Source organism: Rutidosis leptorrhynchoides, chromosome 11, assembly GCF_046630445.1.
Source record: "Rutidosis leptorrhynchoides isolate AG116_Rl617_1_P2 chromosome 11, CSIRO_AGI_Rlap_v1, whole genome shotgun sequence".
NCBI lineage: Eukaryota > Viridiplantae > Streptophyta > Magnoliopsida > Asterales > Asteraceae > Rutidosis > Rutidosis leptorrhynchoides.
This window is the reverse complement of record NC_092343.1, coordinates 12,461,502-12,482,118: the sequence shown is the minus strand read 5'-3', so window position 1 is coordinate 12,482,118 and position 20,617 is coordinate 12,461,502.

The window sequence follows — 20,617 nt, the reverse complement described above, 5'->3', positions numbered from 1 at the left end:
ATAATTCAGTAGGCTTATAACTACCTTTAGTGGTTCTTGACTGTAGAAGGTATATAGAGATAGAGATACTGTAAAACGGAGAAAACAAAGGTTGAACAAAAGGTATGAGTAATTGGTTTTTTATTTATAGAAAAATGTACAATGAGAGTTTGGTGGCATTTGGAATCTAGAGAGAGAGAGTGTTTTTGTTAACCAAAAAATACATACAATAAACTCTAACTCAACACACCTATTTATACTCAAAAAAATATACTATGCAATATCTATAATAATAATAAAATTATCATCCAATTATTACTTTTATAACACTCCCCCTTGGATGATAATTTTATTAGTGAATAACTAGTACTGCCTCGTTAAAAACCTTGCTAAAGAAAACCCTTTGGGATAAAACTTTAGCTAAGGGAAAAAGAGTGCAGCATAGAGTTGACTCCCCCTCAAGTAGGCAACGCCTGAGTTGTTACATCTTCTGAACATGCCTCATGCCAATATTATGAACGTGTGTTCTGAAAATAGCAGTTGGAAGTGCTTTGGTGAAAAGGTCAGCAGAGTTTTTGCTGGACTGAACATATCTCATTTCAATCTGGTTGTCCTTAATGAGATTTTGAGTGTATGAGAAGAATCTAGGGGGTATGTGTTTTGTTCGGTCACTTTTGATATACCCTTCTTTCATATGTGTTATGCAAGCTACATTATCTTCATAGATAGTTGTTGAACTTTTATTGCGTTCTAGTCCACAAGAATCAGTAATGAGTTGTGTCATTGATCTCAACCAAAAACATTCCCGACTGGCTTCATGTAATGCAATTACTTCGGCATGATTTGATGATGTTGCAACAAGTGTTTGTTTTTGAGAACGCCATGATATTGCGGTACCTCCATTTAGGAATACATATCCATTTTGAGATTTAGCTTTATGTGGATCAGATAAATAACCTGCATCTGCATAACCAACCAAATCTTGTTTTGATTCGTTAGAATAAAATAATTATAAATCAGTAGTTCTCCGAAGATATCAAACTATTTGTTTGATCCCATTCCAATGTCTTTTGGTAGGGGCTGAGCTGAACCTTGTCAACAAATTAACTGCAAAAGAAATGTCAGATCTTGTATAATTTGTAAGATATATAAGAGCCCCAATTGCACTAAAATATGGAACTTCTGAACCAAGAAGATCTTCATGATCTTCTAGAGGATGAAATGGATTAGTATCAATATTAAGATCTAACAACTATATGAGTACTTAATGGTTTTTGTCTTGTCCATATTAAAATATTTTAAAATCTTTTCGGTATAAGTTGTTTGATGTATAAGTAAGTCATTAGTTATATGCTCAATATGTAAATCAACGTAATACTTGATTTTTTTTTTATTTTAAAATTTTTCTTTAGAAGTTGAATGGCTTCATAGATTTCTTTATTTAAGATAATTGATATAAACAGCTATGATCACATATCCGAACATTGTTTTTATAAAACACACATGCAAATAAGTTTATATGTATACCCTTTTCTTATCAAGTAGTAATTTAATCGATTATACCACATACGTCCCGATTGTATAAACCCATTTAGAAATCTTTGTGATTTAATGGAATATATTCCCTTGGGTTTTGCATTAGATGCTTATGATACCTTAACCCTTCAGGTATATTCATATATATATCACTATTAAGTGATCCATACAGATAAGTAGTAACAACATCCATGAGATGCATTTAAATAAATACCAGGTTGATTAAGTATCTAATAAGTAATTATATTCATTATAGGAGGATAAGTTTTTCTCCTAATTCATTTCTGGTCTTTGTGGGAAATCTTGAGTTACAAGTCTAGTTTTGCCTTGTAACTTCATTTGCACATTTCTTTTCGGATAAAAATTCATTTGTATCCCATTGATTCACATCTTTAAAAGTGATAACGATTGATCCAAAAACTTTTCTTTTATTGAGCGATTCTAATTCAGCTCGTATTGCTCCTTTCCGTTGAGTTCAATCACGTCTATTTTGATATTCAATGACAGATTTTGGTTCCAGATCATCATCTTTATTCATGATGTCATTGTAACATTATATGAAAATATCTCATCAAGATTTTTCATTTAATTTCAGTTTCATAATATTGCATAATTTATTGCAATTTATGTATTTACATTTATCAATATCCTCTGCAGAAGGAGTATTGATTTGTGGTTCTTGTTGAACACTTTCTTTTACCTCATTATCAGCTGATTTTCTTTTTCGAGGATTTTTATCTTTGGAACCAATTGGTCTCCCACGTTTCTGCCGTAGCAAAGACTCATGAGTGACATTATTGCCAGCTTTTGTAATTTCAATTCTAGCTGAAGCATTTACTGCTGGTATATATGATTTAGTCACTTATTTTTTGTATCTTTAAATGCATAAATTAATTAATTTGCAAGTTCTTGCATATGCATTATATTTGAACTTTCTTTTCGCATTCTTTTGTGCGATGATCAATATTCCTTAATTGATGTTCACACCATGAAACATCATTTTATTTATATTTCATTTCTCCCCCTAATATAGGGAACAATGTTTAATTAAAGTGACAATCGACAAAACTTGCTGTAAAAACATCACCCGTCATGGGTTCAATATATCTTATGATTGAAGATGTTTCATATCTAACATATATTTCAACCCTTCTTTGAGGAACCATTTGTTGTGGTTGTTCAATTAAAAATACACTGCACAACCAAATGTTCTAAGATGGAAAATATTTGGTCTCTACCAAAATTAAGTTGGTAATGGAGAATATTTATAACTTGCACTTGATTTAATGCGAATTAATGTCACATCATGTAAATTTACATGTCCCCATATAAATATTGAGAGTTTTGTACTCATTTCTAATTGTCTAGTTATTAGCTGTAAGCGTTTATCTATTGATTCAGCTAAACCAATTTTGTGTATGCACATGAGCAACTGGATGTTCAACAACAATCCTTGTAGACATATAATAATCATTAAAAGCTTGAGATGTTAACTCACCAGCATTATCAAGTCTCATCCTTTTAATGGTGTAATCAGAATAATGTGTTCTTAATTTAATAATTTGTGCAAGAAACTTTGCAAATGCCATATTATGGCTTGATAACACACAAACATGAGACCATGCGTTAGATGCGTCTATTAGAAAAATGGTCCACATGATGGATGAATTGGTCCATATATATACCCTTGAATTCTTTCAAGAAACATTGGTGATTATTTCTCAATGTGCTTTTCATTAATCGCCATATGTGATTTTCATTAATCACCATATGTGTTTTTCGTTAATCACTATATGTGCTTTTCATTAATCACTATATGTGCTTTTCATTAATCACCATATGTGATTTTCATTAATCACCATATGTGCTTTTCATCATATATCATTTTCACCATATGTGCTTTTAATCATATGTGCTGCGCTTTTCGTCATATGCACTTTTCATTATATGCGCTTTTAATTATATGCGATGCGCTTTTCATCATATGCGCTTTTTATCATATGCGCTTTTAATCATATGCGCTGCGCTTTTCTTCATATGCGCTTTTTATCATATGCGCTTTTAATCCTATGCGCTTTTCGGTGTTACATAGATATTTCTCATTTTCGATTATCATTGACTGATAATCATATCCATTATGATATATATCAGAGAAACTTAACAAATTTCTCTTTGATTTGGGAGAAAACAAGACATTGTTTACCAAAAAATTCGTACCATTTGGTAATATGAAATTTTGCCTTTTTCGTTTCTTATATCAAGTTTGCAAGTGCTGATATAGTATTTATAATTCCTTCATTTGATTTAAATCAATGAAATATTTCTTAGATTTGATCATAGTGTGTATGTTACTACTATCTGCAATACATAGGACTTTACCATTTAATTGATGTTGTATTTCTGCAGGATTCATACTAAAACTTCAAATAAGATAAGCAAATAATGAGTTATATTTCAGCAAGATAATCAAATTATATTACATGCAAACAAGTTATAATCTGAAGTACATAAAAGATAACACTTAATAAAACATATGCGTTATGGTCTAAAACCATTTATTTATGAGTGATACATAAAAAAAAACTAGGCATCTTAGAAAATTCAAACCATTCAAGTCTCAAGGTAGCTCAGGGTTAATTTAATCAAGATTTTTCAACAGATTCACTCTCGTTTTCTTTTCTTTTGGGACTTATTTGTAGAGCTAAACAAGATGTTCATGTATTCAAGAAATACTAGACTGATGATCCACGTTACCAGATCATTAATAAGAATCTACGGAATTCTTATAAGAGCGTCTACTAATATCTTTAATTTTATTCTTTCATGGATCACCGTTATTATTATTATTATTATTTTTTTTTTTTGATAATTAATATCGTATCTATCTTTGAGTATTTTCCATAATACACTTGGATTTTCGATCATATAATATGTAGATTCTAAGGACTCGTTAATATGTTTGCTAAAAAAAATACTTACTATTGCTTTCTCTTGTTCGGAATAATTGTTATTTTCATTCAGGGTTTCTAAAATACCGTTTGATTCGAGATGTTTTTCTACATTCATAACCCATGTTAAGTAGTTGTTTCCACTTGTTCTAAATGAGCAAATTTAAGCCTTTTCAAATTCGACATTTTCTATTATCAAAAAAGATGAATAACATAAATCATAATCATAATCAACTTCTATTCATAGACAAATAATAAAATGAAATTAGAATCATTTTAAATTCATAAGTAGCAAACAACAGAATAATGGTATGATTACAAATAATAAAACCACAAGGGCAGGATAGAATATAGGTTCACCCGGTGGTATATTAGCAACAATGATGATAGTTAATATGACCAATACAATAGGAAAAATCATCCTTGTGTGAATCATTTTTACAAAAACTTTTTGAGAGTAGTAATCTGAAAAATGAAGATTGATTTGTGAAAATGTGAAAACGGAGATGTTTATTTTATATTTGAAAAATATAGTTGTTGTAACGTCGTCAGTTGACGTTAACAACCGTTATGTATATATGACCGTTGTAACGTCGTTAGTTGACGTTAACGAATAAAGTCACTATATCAAAACGCGTATGAGTAATATAAAGGACAAGATTTTTTTTTCTTATTTTAACTTTTAAGATTTACTTTTAATAAAAATACAAACTACTTTTTCTTATTTTAACTTTTAAGATTTACTTTTAATAAAAATACAAACTACTTTTTCTTATTTTAACTTTTAAGATTTACTTTTAATAAAAATACAAACTACTTTTCTTATTTTAACTTTTAAGATTTACTTTTAATAAAAATACAAAACTACTTTTCTTATTTTAACTTTTAAGATTTACTTTTAATAAAAATACAAACTACTTTTTCTTATTTTAACTTTTAAAATTTACTTTTAATAAAAATACAAACTACTTTTTCTTATTTTAACTTTTAAGATTTACTTTTAAGGATAAACATTAGTATGCATGAAATAAATAATGATTAATTGCATAAGTAATCATAAATGTTAGATAACATATAAAGACCCCATCGTATTCGTATTGATCGGAATTAATCTCGACCCATGGTACCGTGTTGTCAAATGACGTGTTGCGTACATAAAGTACCGTGTTGTCAAATGACGTGTTGCGTACAATCATGAGGTCTTATTAACATAAATATAAATGTTAGTGAAGTTAATAAGAGTTAGATTACAGAAAATATAATTCAGGTGGTATAACCGACCATATATAACTTAAATAACATAAATATAAATGTTAGTGAACATAACTGTAAATGTTAGTATACATAAATAAATGTTAGATAACATAAATGTAAATGTTAGTATACATAAATAAATGTTAGATAACATAAATGTAAATTAGGCGACAGTGTCGACCATATATCATTTAGGTGGTATAACCGACCATATATTAGTTAGGTGGCAGAGCCAACCATATTTAGTATAAATGTTGAGATAATCGTGCTGATAACGTGTTATAATTCAGTAGGCTTATAACTACCTTTAGTGGTTCTTGACTGTAGAAGGTATATAGAGATAGAGATACTGTAAAACGGAGAAAACAAGGGTTGAACAAAAGGTATGAGTAATTGGTTTTTTATTTATAGAAAAATGTACAATGAGAGTTTGGTGGCATTTGGAATCTAGAGAGAGAGAGAGTGTTTTTGTTAACCAAAAAATACATACAATAAACTCTAACTCAACACACCTATTTATACTCAAAAAAATATACTATGCAATATCTATAATAATAATAAAATTATCATCCAATTATTACTTTTATAACAATATTCGAATTAACATATATTAGTATGATTTTCGATTAACATAAGTATATTACATATACTAAATTAATATTATTATTATTATAACTTACGGTTAATAACTAAGTATACTTTATAATAAAGTATAATGCTTATAATGTAAGTTAATAACAATACATTATTAATAAACACTTATTTTATAACTATACTAATTTAATAATAATAACTTATAGTATATAATGGAAGATAATCAAATTGTTAATACATTAATAAATATAATATAACATATATAATAACATATAAACCTAAAGTGAAGGTTAATCAAAGATAATGTACAATTCATGTGAAATTCATCGCTACTCACGGTCGTAAGTGAATGATGTCTAGGTTGCCATTTATGGGTAAGCTTGTGGATCTCGAATGCCATGACTTAGATTCTGGTCAAGAGTCCTGGGCCCCCGGTTACATCTGATCATTCCTGACTTATTTGATAGCAACGAAGTTTGAGTAAAGTTGTACAACGTCTTGCTAGAGATTAACCCGTACTTTCTAAAATTGGAAAATTGCTATAAGTGGAAACTTTTCATAAATAGTAACATTCCAAAAATGGAAATCTTTAGTGAACCATTACTATCAATATAGTACTATATACTATTGTCTGTTAGGCAATGTCTGATCATACGTTCTATCTATAGGTTGAGATCTCGGTCACGTCCTTCCGTTCAATTCTTTCGTGGAATACTCTTTTGTGCTACTAAGGTGATTTTCATAGCCCCACTTTTACTGTTTACTTAACTATTTATAACTTTTGAGGTGAGACACATGGTTGCTTTATAACTGTTTTACACTTAGACACAAGTACTAAATTGTTAATTATGCTGTCATGCTTTGATTCATGCTAAATCTCTACCGTAATATCGTCAATTGCTACGTTTAAATGCAAACTTAATTATTGTGAGTAGGCCTATTGAGAGTAACGTCTCTAACCATTTGACCGCTGGTCTTTGGTTACATAATAATGATTCCACGACACTGACAGTACAAGGTGTCATAGGGTAAACTTGTTTAGTAGCGATATTACAAACTGCAGCAACACTTTTAGTTTGATAAATCTATATCAATCAACTTTAAACTAAATCTTGTGGTCTAAAACTTTGGATATTATTTATAAACCTGTGAATTTCACTAAACCTTTTTGGTTGACACTTTAAGCATGTTTTGTCTCAGGTGATGATTGAGCTAGCTGTTTGCAACTTTGTGATGATAGATTTGATGCTTGCATGGAGTCCACATCGCATATTATATTTTAGTTCATACACATTTATTTTACGTTTTAATAATAATGTAAACATTTATTACTGCTTCCGTTGTTTTATTAACAAATGTTTTATTTAAAAAGTCTCATATAGAGTCGTTCTCGTTTATCAACTGTGTTATGATATGATTTGTCACAATTACCCCTGGTCCATTTTGGGGGTGTGACATTTTCAGACCATGGATGAGTAATAGTTGTTGTATGTATTCATATACGATATACCACCTACTTTCTTCAAGTTATAAAGAAAAGAAAATCAATTTTAGACAATTGAAATGAAATAGTAGACTATGAATATGAGACGAATGAGTAACAATAGTAGACTATGAATATGATCAATTGGTAATGCTATAATCCGCTAGCTCTGTTTTTAAAAGCACATCACATTCAATTATAAGTTCTGTTACACGCACTATCCATAACTCATTATCTAAAAATCTCAGAAATTACTATTACTATATTATTTATTAGATAAAAGTTATGAATTGAATAGTACCGAAGACATTTTCGTCTTTTTACATTTTTATTTCTTTTTTTTTTGTCCTTTCACCTTTTTTTTAAAAAAAAGACCCCCACACTTTGTTCAAAAATTAAAATCGACCCCCAAACAGGGGGTAAATTATCAAATCAACATTCTCATAAAAAAACTGAAATAAACTTCACTCAAATATTCAACGGGTCATATTTTCTCGCCCGCAACGAGTTAAATTTTTCCGACAACATCGTTAAGCTCGAAAAAACTTTACGAACACAATGTACTAACTATACGCAAAACGGACGTTTTTTAAAAAACGCTAAATATTTGAGTCCACCTTTCATACACGTTGATTTTTTCCTCACGGGCTCTGTAACTATTTTCATCTATATATTAACAACATATACATATGGGTCTTATTATTTTTTTAAAAATTATTTAGTAATTTTTTTGATATTACTCAGTAAATATTCTATTCTTAAATCATACGGAGTGTTAATATAAGCTAACGAGTTAATTGCGTTAAATTTTAAAAAGTCAACAACTCGATAGCGAAACGTGAAAATACACATATATTGTTAATTTAAGACAACATCTAAATCTTTGACGGGTTATACCTTTTCTTTCTACTCGAGTTGCGCGTCAACGACAACATCGTTAGCCACGAAATAATTTTGCAAAATAAACGCAATGAAATACTTGGAAACCGAACTCCGGCGCGAAGCGAGAGTTAAAAAACTAGTCTGATTCAATTTGCATAACGCTTAAAGAATATGAAATTAAACCGAAAATTAACGAACCTAATCTAATCATTTATCAGTTCTATGAATGCAAATAAAAGCAATGCCTCTACAAGGTGGTTAAAGGCAGACGCAAAGCCCAGAAGATATCCTATGTAAGGCGAGAGGTAAAAAGGGCGACCAGAGCGAACTAAGCTATTGAATTATGCTGATATATTACATAGTATAACATACAAATATGATTGAAGTCACAATATAGAGACATAAACCATGCATACCTTATCACTTTATTACTTGTATTATAGATAAAATTAGTGTTCGAACCCTCGCTTCGCGCCGGGGTTCGGTTTTCAATGTATTATATTGCGTTTAGTTTGTAAAATTATTTTGTGGCTAACGATGATATCGTTGAAGCGCAACTCGAGTCGAAATAAAAGGTATAATCCGTGAAAGATTTAAATGTTATTTTAAAGTAACAATATATGCACATCTCCGCGTTTCACTATGTAATTGTCGACTTTTAAAAATTTAACGCAAAATCGACGTGTATGAAAAGTACCTCAAATATTTAACGTTTTTTAAAAAGCGTCTGTATTGCGTATAGTTAGTGACAGTGTGCTCCTAAAATTATTTCGAGTTTAACGATGGTGTCAGAAAAATTTAACTCGTTGCGAGCAAGAAGATATGGCCCGTTGAATATTTGAGTGGAGTTTATTTAATTTTTTTTTATGAAAATGAGTATTTGACACTATACCCCCTGTTTGGGGGGTCGATTTTAATATTTGAACAAACTATGGGGCCCTTTTTTTTTTAAAAAAAGGTGGAAAATGGGAAAAAAAGTGAAAGGACGAAAGCGCCCCTGGTGACTATTAATCGTTTTTGTCTATTAGATAGTATATAAAGTATGTGGTCGATTTATAATGAATGAGAAGTTTAATGGTTAAAGTAGAAAATATTAAAAGTTTGTGGTAAGTCTATAAAAAAAATAAAGTTAACGATTATATATTTTGGGACTAAAATGTAAGTAAGTAAAAGATTGGAGATAGTTTGTGAAACTTGAGAAGTTTACTATTCACTTTAAAGATATAGATATAACTAGTTGTGGAGCCCTCGCTTCGCGCCGGGGGCTCCGTTTTGAATGCGAGTTAAAAAAAAAGTCTTGATCTATTTTGTAAAAAAGAATTTTTTTCGACATAACATTGAAGGGTTGTTCCTTTTGTGAAAGTTGCTTCTTTTAGCGTTCGGGTTTTATTTAAAAAAAAGTTAGTAAAGTGGGGGTTCGATCTGTATTTTAATAAAAGTTAGTGGGTTAAGTTTGTGAAATTTGAAAAAACTTTACGTATAAAGTGGGGGTTCGATTTGTATTTTAATAAAAGTTAGGGGGTTAAGTTTGTGAAAATTGAATATTAGTAAAAAAAAAAAGTTAGTAAAGTGGGGGTTCGATTTTTATTTTAATAAAAGTTAGGGGGTTAAGCTTGTGAAATTTGGGGAAAAATATACGTATAAAGTGAGGGTTTGATTTGTGTTTTAATGAAAGTTAAGGGGTTAAGTATGCGAAAAGTGGAAAAATTAATAGTACTATTCATTTCCACTTGGGGAAAAATATACGTATAAAGTGGGGGGTTCGATTTGTATTTTAATGAAAGTTAATGAGTTAAGTTTACGAAAAGTGGAAATGAATAGTACTATTCATTTCTATTAATTTCCACTGTATCTTTTAGATATAGGTATATAATATAATTTCTATCTTTATTATCTCTATCTCTATATCTATCTCTATTCTCTATTCTCTTTCTCTATTATATCTAATAACAAAATCAAAAATAAATCATCACTAATTTAAAAATTCAATCCTAGCCTTTCATTTTATAACTTTAACTAGATCATAGCCATTAAAAATGAAATCTCACCTTTATGACGTCATAATTTTTTAACTTTAAATTAAATAGACTAAACTACCCCTAATATGAATAAAACACACGGGAAAGAATAATTAATTTAGGAGTTTACAAAATGGGGATGATTCTCGCACACACTTTTTTTTATCCTTACACATCTATTTCTAACATTTTACTAATAATAAGGTGTGTGAGAATAAAAAAAAGTGTGATAGAATCATACAGAATATCATTCAGTTGCAACATTCAGAAAGAAAAAAAAACCCTACTTGATTTCCCCAAATACTCTCATATCAAAATCCGCCAGAGAAACTAATATTCGCATCAATAACTACACTACGATCGTTGATTCTATTGTATGAAACCCTAAATCGGCGTCAAATTGATTCTTTTAATTCCCATCGATGATTCTTGCTAACAATCTAAATGATTTTTCGTTTGCATCAGGTAATCAATTCACATGATATTTAATCGATCGATTTATAAATTATAAATTACTGTTAATAATTTGCGATCATCAGGTTACTGTTATTAATTATTATGATTATTTTGGTATATAATGGCCATAAAAAAATACCATATGTTTTTCATTGTAAATGGATCTAATGATGTGTTAATATTTGTAACAGGTTTTAAAAAGCAAAAATTTACCTTTCAAATCACATTTGATTCATAAGTTTACGCATGAATGCCATTTTTTGATGTTTAAAATAACACGTAATTCAATAGTTTCGTAGTTCTCGGGCATTTTATGGTTTCGGTTTGAAACTTTCACTATATATACATGTGTCTGTAAATGGATTGATATATTAAAACAAACTTCATGATTAAACAATTAATAAAGTGATTAGAGGATAAAACGAGTTTTGTGGAAGTTAGAATTATACATATACAATTTTGCTTATATGCGTATTTGATGATCTGTTACTTGATTATATAGGTATATACATTGCAATCTTCTTTAAGGCATAATTGGCGCCCTTATGAGCTAGAGGAGAGATGTAATAAGGTATGCATGCCACAACTAATATGCGGCTACAGTTTCTTTGATATCAAGTGTCAAATGGCAATGTGTTTTGTATTAATCTAATTTTATTTTATAGCTTAGAGTGAACCAAGAAACTACTGAAGTAGAAAATGAAATGCCTGTTCAAGTTGATTCTGAGAATTATGATGCTGATGTTGATGATGACAGAGCAATGCTGAAGCAGGTTTGTACAATGTATTTGGCAGAAAAAAATTTGTATTACGGAGAAGTTGCTAGACAGCTAGAGTGACCAAAAAGGACTTTTTTGGGGTGAGAAGAATAGTGTATACCTCTTTGTCATGAAAATATGTTTATCAAATTAATTCTGAAAAATGGTTAAACAGTTAAAAATGTAAAAGTTTAGTTTATCTTTATATATTCATTTTGTATTAGATGTAAATAGTGTATACTGATTATCCTTTAATGAGTAGGTTTCTATGCTAGGTTAGCTGCTTGGCGTTTAATCATCCTTAATGAGTGGGTTTTTCGATGGGGTCGGCAGAAAAGACCGTTGAATTGTTTTAAATTAAGAAAATAATCACCGCCCTTTGTATCTTTGATTATCACAAGACGTCTTACATACTTCGTTTGGATTACCTTTCATTTATTTGGTTGTAATAGGTATGGGTGATGAAGCCACAACTGATAAGTGGAGGAAGAGGAAAACTGGAGGAGGAAGAGGAAGGGTAATGACGCGACTAGAGAAATGGGGAGGCCAGATGGTGATGATATAGAGGAAGGGGCATTAAGCTAATTGATTTAGACATCGCTGCAGCTGTCGGAATTGGAATTGTAGAACTGGTTGTCATCGGATTTGCTGATAAAGATATTGCTTCGCAAGGTTTTCCCTATTATGGCAGCTGCTTTAATGTTACTGTGTCAATGATGCTCGGGTACATTAATATCTTGCCATCAAAGTTTATACATGATTTTTATTTAAGTAGAATCACGTCACTTTTTGTTTGGGTTGAAGTTGAACATATTGGGTTATCATGGCAAATAGTTATAAAGCCGATTGGGTAAATACAAATTTAATTTAGGTTAAATCAGGTTACCTTTTGTTTTGTGATAGTTTTGTGGTTTTGATGTGGGATCACTTGCTGTAGATTTTTGTGGGTTGATGAGATAGTTATGCTTATAGATGAATAGATGAAAAATAGCAAATCTATGTAAATCCGCAAATAATCTTTTTTGTGTCCAAATGTTTGTCTCATGCATTTTACTACAACATATCGGGTCTAATACGGCGACGGAATGTAGCCATAATAGACCCATTTGTAGACATGTCGACTCACGGTACATACACACTGGACTATAGATGCTAAATTTGCAGCGGTAGACATATCAATTATGGTGACACTTAAATGTCGAAATGCCACCACAATCAAATATTCACACTTTGACCGTCTATTTTGTTTAAAACAAAAGGGAAGTAAACGCTAAATTACATTTGCGGCGACATTTGCAGCGACGTGTTGTCACATTATTTATTTTTGACTAAAAAAGTCAAAAAGTGATGTTTTTTATCCGTATAGCGGGTGTATTGTGGCGACAAAACTGACGCCACAAACAAGTTCGTCACAAAGGCCGAATTTCTGGTGGTGTCTACTGTTTACAAGTGATAAGGATTATCTATACTCACTCCTGATAATGTATCTCATGCAGCCCCATTCGATCTTTAATAGATTTCGGCTTCAATGCCGACAAGAGATCAGATGCTAGATTATTTTATGGTGCTAGAAACCTTCACATAATGGTTTATCAGGTACCTTCTTTTTATCTTTGTTTGCCTTTTGTTGGGTTTGTTTATGTTTATTTAAGCTAATTGTATGTATTGTAGCTTGAAACATTCAATTATTGTATTGTCATATTCCAAACTCGATTCTATTAGTTAAATGAGATGTATTCGTTCTTCTGAATTGAACATTTTATCTGTAACCTCGAATTAGTGTTGAATTAAAGTCCATTGAATTCGGGTTTTGGCTTTTAAAAATCGTTAATAATTATATTTCCAAAACATGAAGGTAACATCTTTATCTATAAGCCTACTTTTTAACCTATTTTGTGTTACACGACAACCCTTGCAAAACTTTTAAACCTAATTTTTGTTGTCAAATGAACAACTTGATTGATGGAGTTGGGGGGAGGACCATAGAATCTCGTATAAGGGAACATTTTAAAACCCATATTAGGTACTTTTGACAAGAGAATAAGAAATAAAGAAATAAGAGTAGAGAAAAAGGAAAATGTCGTCACGAAAGGAGAGAACGCAAGGGGGACAATGCTAATGAAAGAAGAGAAATGACAAAGATAAATCGAAATGATTTGAAAAATGTCTGAAAATTTTGATTTCCTTTCTCACATATATATATATATATATATATATATATATATATATATATATATATAATATAAAGTTCATTAAGCACCATATCATGTAATTAAAAAAAGATACGTATAGTTATGTAACATATGTAGCTCCATTACGGCAAATTTTCTTGCATAATCCCGCGAATTCGCGGGCCTTAAGCTAGTATAATATAATACTAAAAAGGATAAGATTAAACGAACTAAGTCATAGCCTAATTAACAATACCAATCACCTCGTTTGAGTTATATAAAGGCCTCTTACATTAAAAGGTCTCACCTTAGCGCCTTTCTCACAATTAACTATATGCAATCATACAATTTCAATTGATGAAAAATCTCATTCAAATTCAATTATAAGCTCCGTATTCATGAACTACAATGTTTGAGTTTGAGTGTTTGACTTAATAGAAAGATCATCTGAAACTAGAACATAACTTCCATAATATATGTATGTAGATTCCTGTGTAAAATCAGTAATTTTCGCTTGATACAGATTCACTCGTTCAAATGCAACAAGCAATTCACCAATGTGCTAATCTCATCTAGATTCAACCATATCCTCCATACATTGTTTATGCAATGCAAAATACTGAATTAAGAAATCTTAATTTAACCACTACTTTAGTTTAATTATCATACACATACAAACATGAGCTATTTGCAAGGCTGTGTAAATCACATCTAAAATTCAATGATATACGCAAAACAAACGCTAATGCCAAACGATATTAAACTAGATCAACAAAACATAATCAGATCACTTATTCAATTCTCTACATATCTGAGAGATTCACTTTCACAAAAATTTACATATATTACATCAAACAGCAACCAATAGATACAAAACTAGGAAGCTAAATATACAAAATGGTACCGGTCGCTTCTAAAATTCAATCATATTCTCAAAATGAAATCCCAATAAAACCCTAAATTGGAATATAATATAAGCAATTAAAATAAAAAATTGAGCTTTGTTTAATAGTGACAAACAGGTAAAAAATATGATTAAGGCACAAACCTACCATACCAAAAAGCATTTTTTAGTAATGATCCGGCAAAGAAATTCATGCATGGCCAAACTATATAATCCAGACAACAGCTTAAATAGTGTTTTCCGGCACCTTAGCTACTTTTACATAATCGAATACACTGAAATCTTTAATCTTTATTATATCATTTGCTTACAAAAAAAACTAGTCAAGAAACGCAAAAACACAACATATCAACACAAGTTGCAATGCTTACAGAAGCCTATGTCTAGATACATATGCATACCTAATAGGTACCCAACACAACATAGGGATTATATATGTCTAGCGCAAGTCGTGAGTAATCGTCTTAAATAATCGTCACTACCTACCGCAATAAGAAGAATTTTTCAATAGTAATTAAAAGGGGGACTTGTTCGTGATCGAAATCTGCCATTCCAAACTCTCCACTTTCGTCTTTAACATTCCGACTTCACAATTCAACAGCATGTTATTCTCGTTGTACTTGTTCACTTCCTCACACATCATGTCACATTCTTCTGACACTTTTAGTAATACTCCGTTGACAATCGTTACTTCTTTTTTGCAAGCTCCTTTATTCTCTTCCAAAGCCTATGTTCTTCCATCAGATATTTCTTGAGCTTCATTGAACACTCAGTTGATTTACATGTCCCTTGAGGTCCATCCCCTGACAAATTATACGAACACAATTTTTTTTTTTTTCCGATTGAGATGATGATGCTACAAAGGAAAATAGCTTATTCATCGCCGTCCCCTTGTAAATTCTTAAATCAATCAAAAACTATCTGAAATAATAAAGAAATTGGTTATTATTAGTTGAGCTAGCTAAGTTGTTAAATTGTGCGGGTATCTCACAGAATCTAATATGGAGATAAAGATAGAAATCATATAAAAAGACATAAAACATGCATACCTTATAACTTTAGTCATGTTATAAATAAAATATGCTAAAAATGATAAGATTAAACAAACTAGGTCATAACCAAGTTATGAATCTTGAAGTACTCCATATAAAAAGTCTGATACTTTAATCATACACACGAATGACTAGTTCTAAGTTACCCTTTCATCTATCCATCGTGTCAGTATCCAAATCCACAATATCATTATTTATTCATGCCACTTCACATTCATCAATAAGGTGTGTTCTACTTAAACAGTTCTTTTTTATTTTATTTTCTGTAAAAGCAAACTCAAACTCCCAACACGAAACAATTTTTTTTTATTGCTTCAAAATTTATATTCAAACTAATATTAATTACTAATGCCCTAATAAGTATACAATTATTCATTAAAGGTCTTTTTAAAAAAGGAAAAACCTTGTCAATACCAACGTTAATGTAAAAGATAAGTTTTTGAGTGAAGGTGAACAAAAGTAACAATGGCAACTTAAATTAGAGCCATTAGGTGAACTAAAACCCTAACTCTAGTAAAGGCCCGCCGTCCCCACTTAACTAACAACACCAATCACCTCGCCTGAGTTATAAACTCTGTATTCATGATCTACAATGTTTAACTTAGATCAAATCCTGATAATGACTTCACAAATCATCTGAAAAAAGTACACAACTTTTCCATAACTTATGTAAGTAAATTCACCAATAAGCTAATCTCATATAAATTCAATCATATCATCCATACATTGTTTATGCAAAGCAAAATGTTTATGTTAAGAAAAATACTGAATTATCTTAACAAGAATTAAACAAAGAAAATACTCAAATTGTAGCAAAAAATTTTCAAAATCAGCAAAACTAAATAAATATATTCATATTTTTAAGACATTACGTTAATACCTGTTTTAAAGTTCAAGAACACGTCATAATTAATAGCTCTTCTAATTGAATGATGTTGAATCATACACCATTGAAGTTTTGCTTGATGGATCTTTATATACCTCATGTTATAATCGATCGTGAATCTCTGATTTGAGCAACGACGCTGTTAACAACGTTGTGGAGGATCCGGTTGTTCCTCATGTATGTGAAACATTTCTCTACTTATCGCGAAGGTTTAGGTGGTGGATTTAAGGTTGGTGATATCGAATAATCGATGTTGGAGGCTTTTAGGTTTTTTTCAGAGGTTCGGTGATTGGTGAAGATGAAAAATAAGGATGAAGAAGATGTAAAAATAGAGGCAGGTGGTAATTTTTAGGGTAGGGTTTAAAATTTCACGGGCTTAAAAACTAATATTATGGGTTTCCAAAAAGAGCCTCAAACAAAAAATTTGGGCCAAAGTTATAATATAAAAAAGGGAAATTGACTCAAATACATTTTTTTTTAAAACTTTTATAACAAAATATACTTTTTTTAAAAAAATTGTCAATTTACACCAGGGCGACCAAAAGTTTGGTCGACCACCATTATAATATGGTTGACTGCGTAGTCGACCAACTCTAACAAGGTGGTCGACCGACTATTACAATGTGGTCGACCACTCTTATTCGAACAAAAATTTAATCGACTACCATTATAACATGGTTGACTACGTAGTCGACCAACACTAACAAGGTGGTCGACCAACCATTATAAAGTGGTCGACTAAAATAATAAAAGATGAAAAAACATCCCAGAAATTTGGTGGATGACATCCAATCAGCTTGAAACGTAAATGTGGACACAATTTGTTGGATGATAATAATAATGATAATAATAATAATAATAATAATAATAATAATAATAATAATAATAATAATAATAATAATTAAATTTTGTATGAATTTCGGTAAGTTTGTAACATTATTTGAACTTTGAAGTTGGATTTGAGGCTGGCAGTAGGGGCCCGTATCGCGTTGGGGGCGTAAAGGGGATGGAGGTTTTTACCGTCCATGGCCCGTATGAGATTGGTGTGGGTTTCCTCCTAGGCACGCAGTTGAGGGCGGGTATAGCAACTGCGGGAGATGATCGCTCGGGTGTTTAAATCCCCTCGGGTGATCCCCATCCATAATAAAAAATGACTTGAAAAGAAGAAAAATGTCAACTTTACCTCAGAACGCTGGTCATCATCCGGAGTTTCTTTTTCACGCAACACATCAGATACAGTCATCAAACTTTTCATTAGGCTTTCGACTCCACTCTTAAACCCTTGAAGTTTCATGTCAGATTCAACTATAAATTGGCTATCTAAGCCATTATGCAAAGCTTCATTGTATTTCAACGACGACGAGTAGGCCCCTCTTTTCTTAATATTATCAATTAATTTCGAGCATAAATCTACAGTATCATCGATCAAGCATGTCCCTTGCTTTTTCAAGCAATGAATACAGCTCCATAGTTCTTGATCAAGTTTAAAAGTTAAAAAGCCCTTGTCTTTTGAAGTTGCCATTAATCGATGTAGAAGGTTCATGTTTTCGTTTCTTAGTGAATCAATTTCGAACCTATTAGATTCTAGTTTTTTTCTTAAAGCTAGTTCAACACCAGTTAATCTCAACTGCTCGATTTCCAGCTTTGAATGTTGCAGGTTATTATGGTCAACTTGTTTAGTCAACCCTTCACGCAATTGTTTTTTCTTGTTCGTTGAACGTTCTTAGGAATCCTGTCACAGCTCGATGTAACTCCTTGCATTCCCTATCTTTCTCTTCATATCTTCTTTTGAACAAATCTCTATCTTCTTCAGCCGCTTTGTAACGGTCTTGTATGTCCGAAAGATTGAGGTGGATATTTTCCTTCTCTTTAACTAATTCCTCCATCTTAAAAGTCAAATTCTTGACTTGTTGACCCGAATGGACAAGTTTACTTTCGTTATCTGATTCTTTTTCTCGATATACCGATACTTCATTTTGAAGAGACGCGTTTTGTTCCGCAAGCTCCCTTATTCTCTTCCAAAGCTTATGTTCTTACATTAGGTATTTCTCGAGCTTCATTGAACAATCAGTTGATTTACACGTCCCTTGAGGTTCATCCCCTGACAAATTATCTGAACGCAATTTCCTTTTTTTCGATAGAGATGATGATGCTACATTGTTGGTTCCATTACTGGATGTAGACAACGCAAAGAAAAATAGCCTATTCATCGCCTTCCCCTTGTAAATTCTTAATTAATCAACTATCTGAAATAATATAGAAATTGGTTATTATTAGCTGAGCTAACTATGCTGTTAGATTAAGCGGGTATATCACAAAATCTAATATAGAGATAAAGATAGAAGTCACAATATAAAGGCATAATACATGCATACCTTATAACTTTAGTCATGTTATAAATAAAATACCAAAACTGATAAGATTAAACGAACTAGGTCATAACCAAGTTAAGTACTCCGTATAAAAAGTCTGATACCCTAATCATAAACCGTAATCACTAGTTCTAAGTTACCCTTTCATCTATCCATCCTCAGTATCCAGATCCACGATATCATTATTCATTCATGCCAAAACATAAACATTTTATAGTTTCACCTACATATATCATTCTACTAGATAAACTAAAGATTGAATATAAACATATTTTTCGAGTACTTGGTAAACATATACATAATCATTTTGAATGGCACTATAAAGTAAATGGTGACAAACTGAAATGTCCCGTTCTTATTGATTAAAAACGTTCCATATTAATTGATTTCGTTGCGAGGTTTTGACCTCTATATGAGACGTTTTTCAAAGACTGCATTCACTTTTAAAACAAACCATAACCTTTATTTCATAAATAAAGGTTTAAAAAGCTTTACGTAGATTATCAAATAATGATAATCTAAAATATCCTGTTTACACACGACCATTACATAATGGTTTACAATACAAATATGTTACATCGAAATCAGTTTCTTGAATGCAGTTTTTACACAATATCATACAAACATGGACTCCAAATCTTGTCCTTATTTTAGTATGCAACAGCGGAAGCTCTTAGTATTCACCTGAGAATAAACATGCTTTAAACTTCAACAAAAATGTTGGTGAGTTATAGGTTTAACCTATATATATCAAATCGTAACAATAGACCACAAGATTTCATATTTCAATACACATCTCATACATAGAGATAAAAATCATTCATATGGTGAACACCTGATAACCGACATTAACAAGATGCATATATAAGAATATCCTCATCATTCCGGGACACCCTTCGGATATGATATAAATTTCGAAGTACTAAAGCATCCGGTACTTTGGATGGGGCTTGTTGGGCCCAATAGATCTATCTTTAGGATTCGCGTCAATTAGGGTGTCTGTTCCCTAATTCTTAGATTACCAGACTTAATAAAAAGGGGCATATTCGATTTCGATAATTCAACCATAGAATGTAGTTTCACGTACTTGTGTCTATTTTGTAAATCATTTATAAAACTTGCATGTATTCTCATCCCAAAAATATTAGATTTTAAAAGTGGGACTATAACTCACTTTCACAGATTTTTACTTCGTCGGGAAGTAAGACTTGGCCACTGGTTGATTCACAAACCTATAACAATATATATATATATATCAAAGTATGTTCAAAATATATTTACAAAACTTTTAATACATTTTGATGTTTTAAGTTTATTAAGTCAG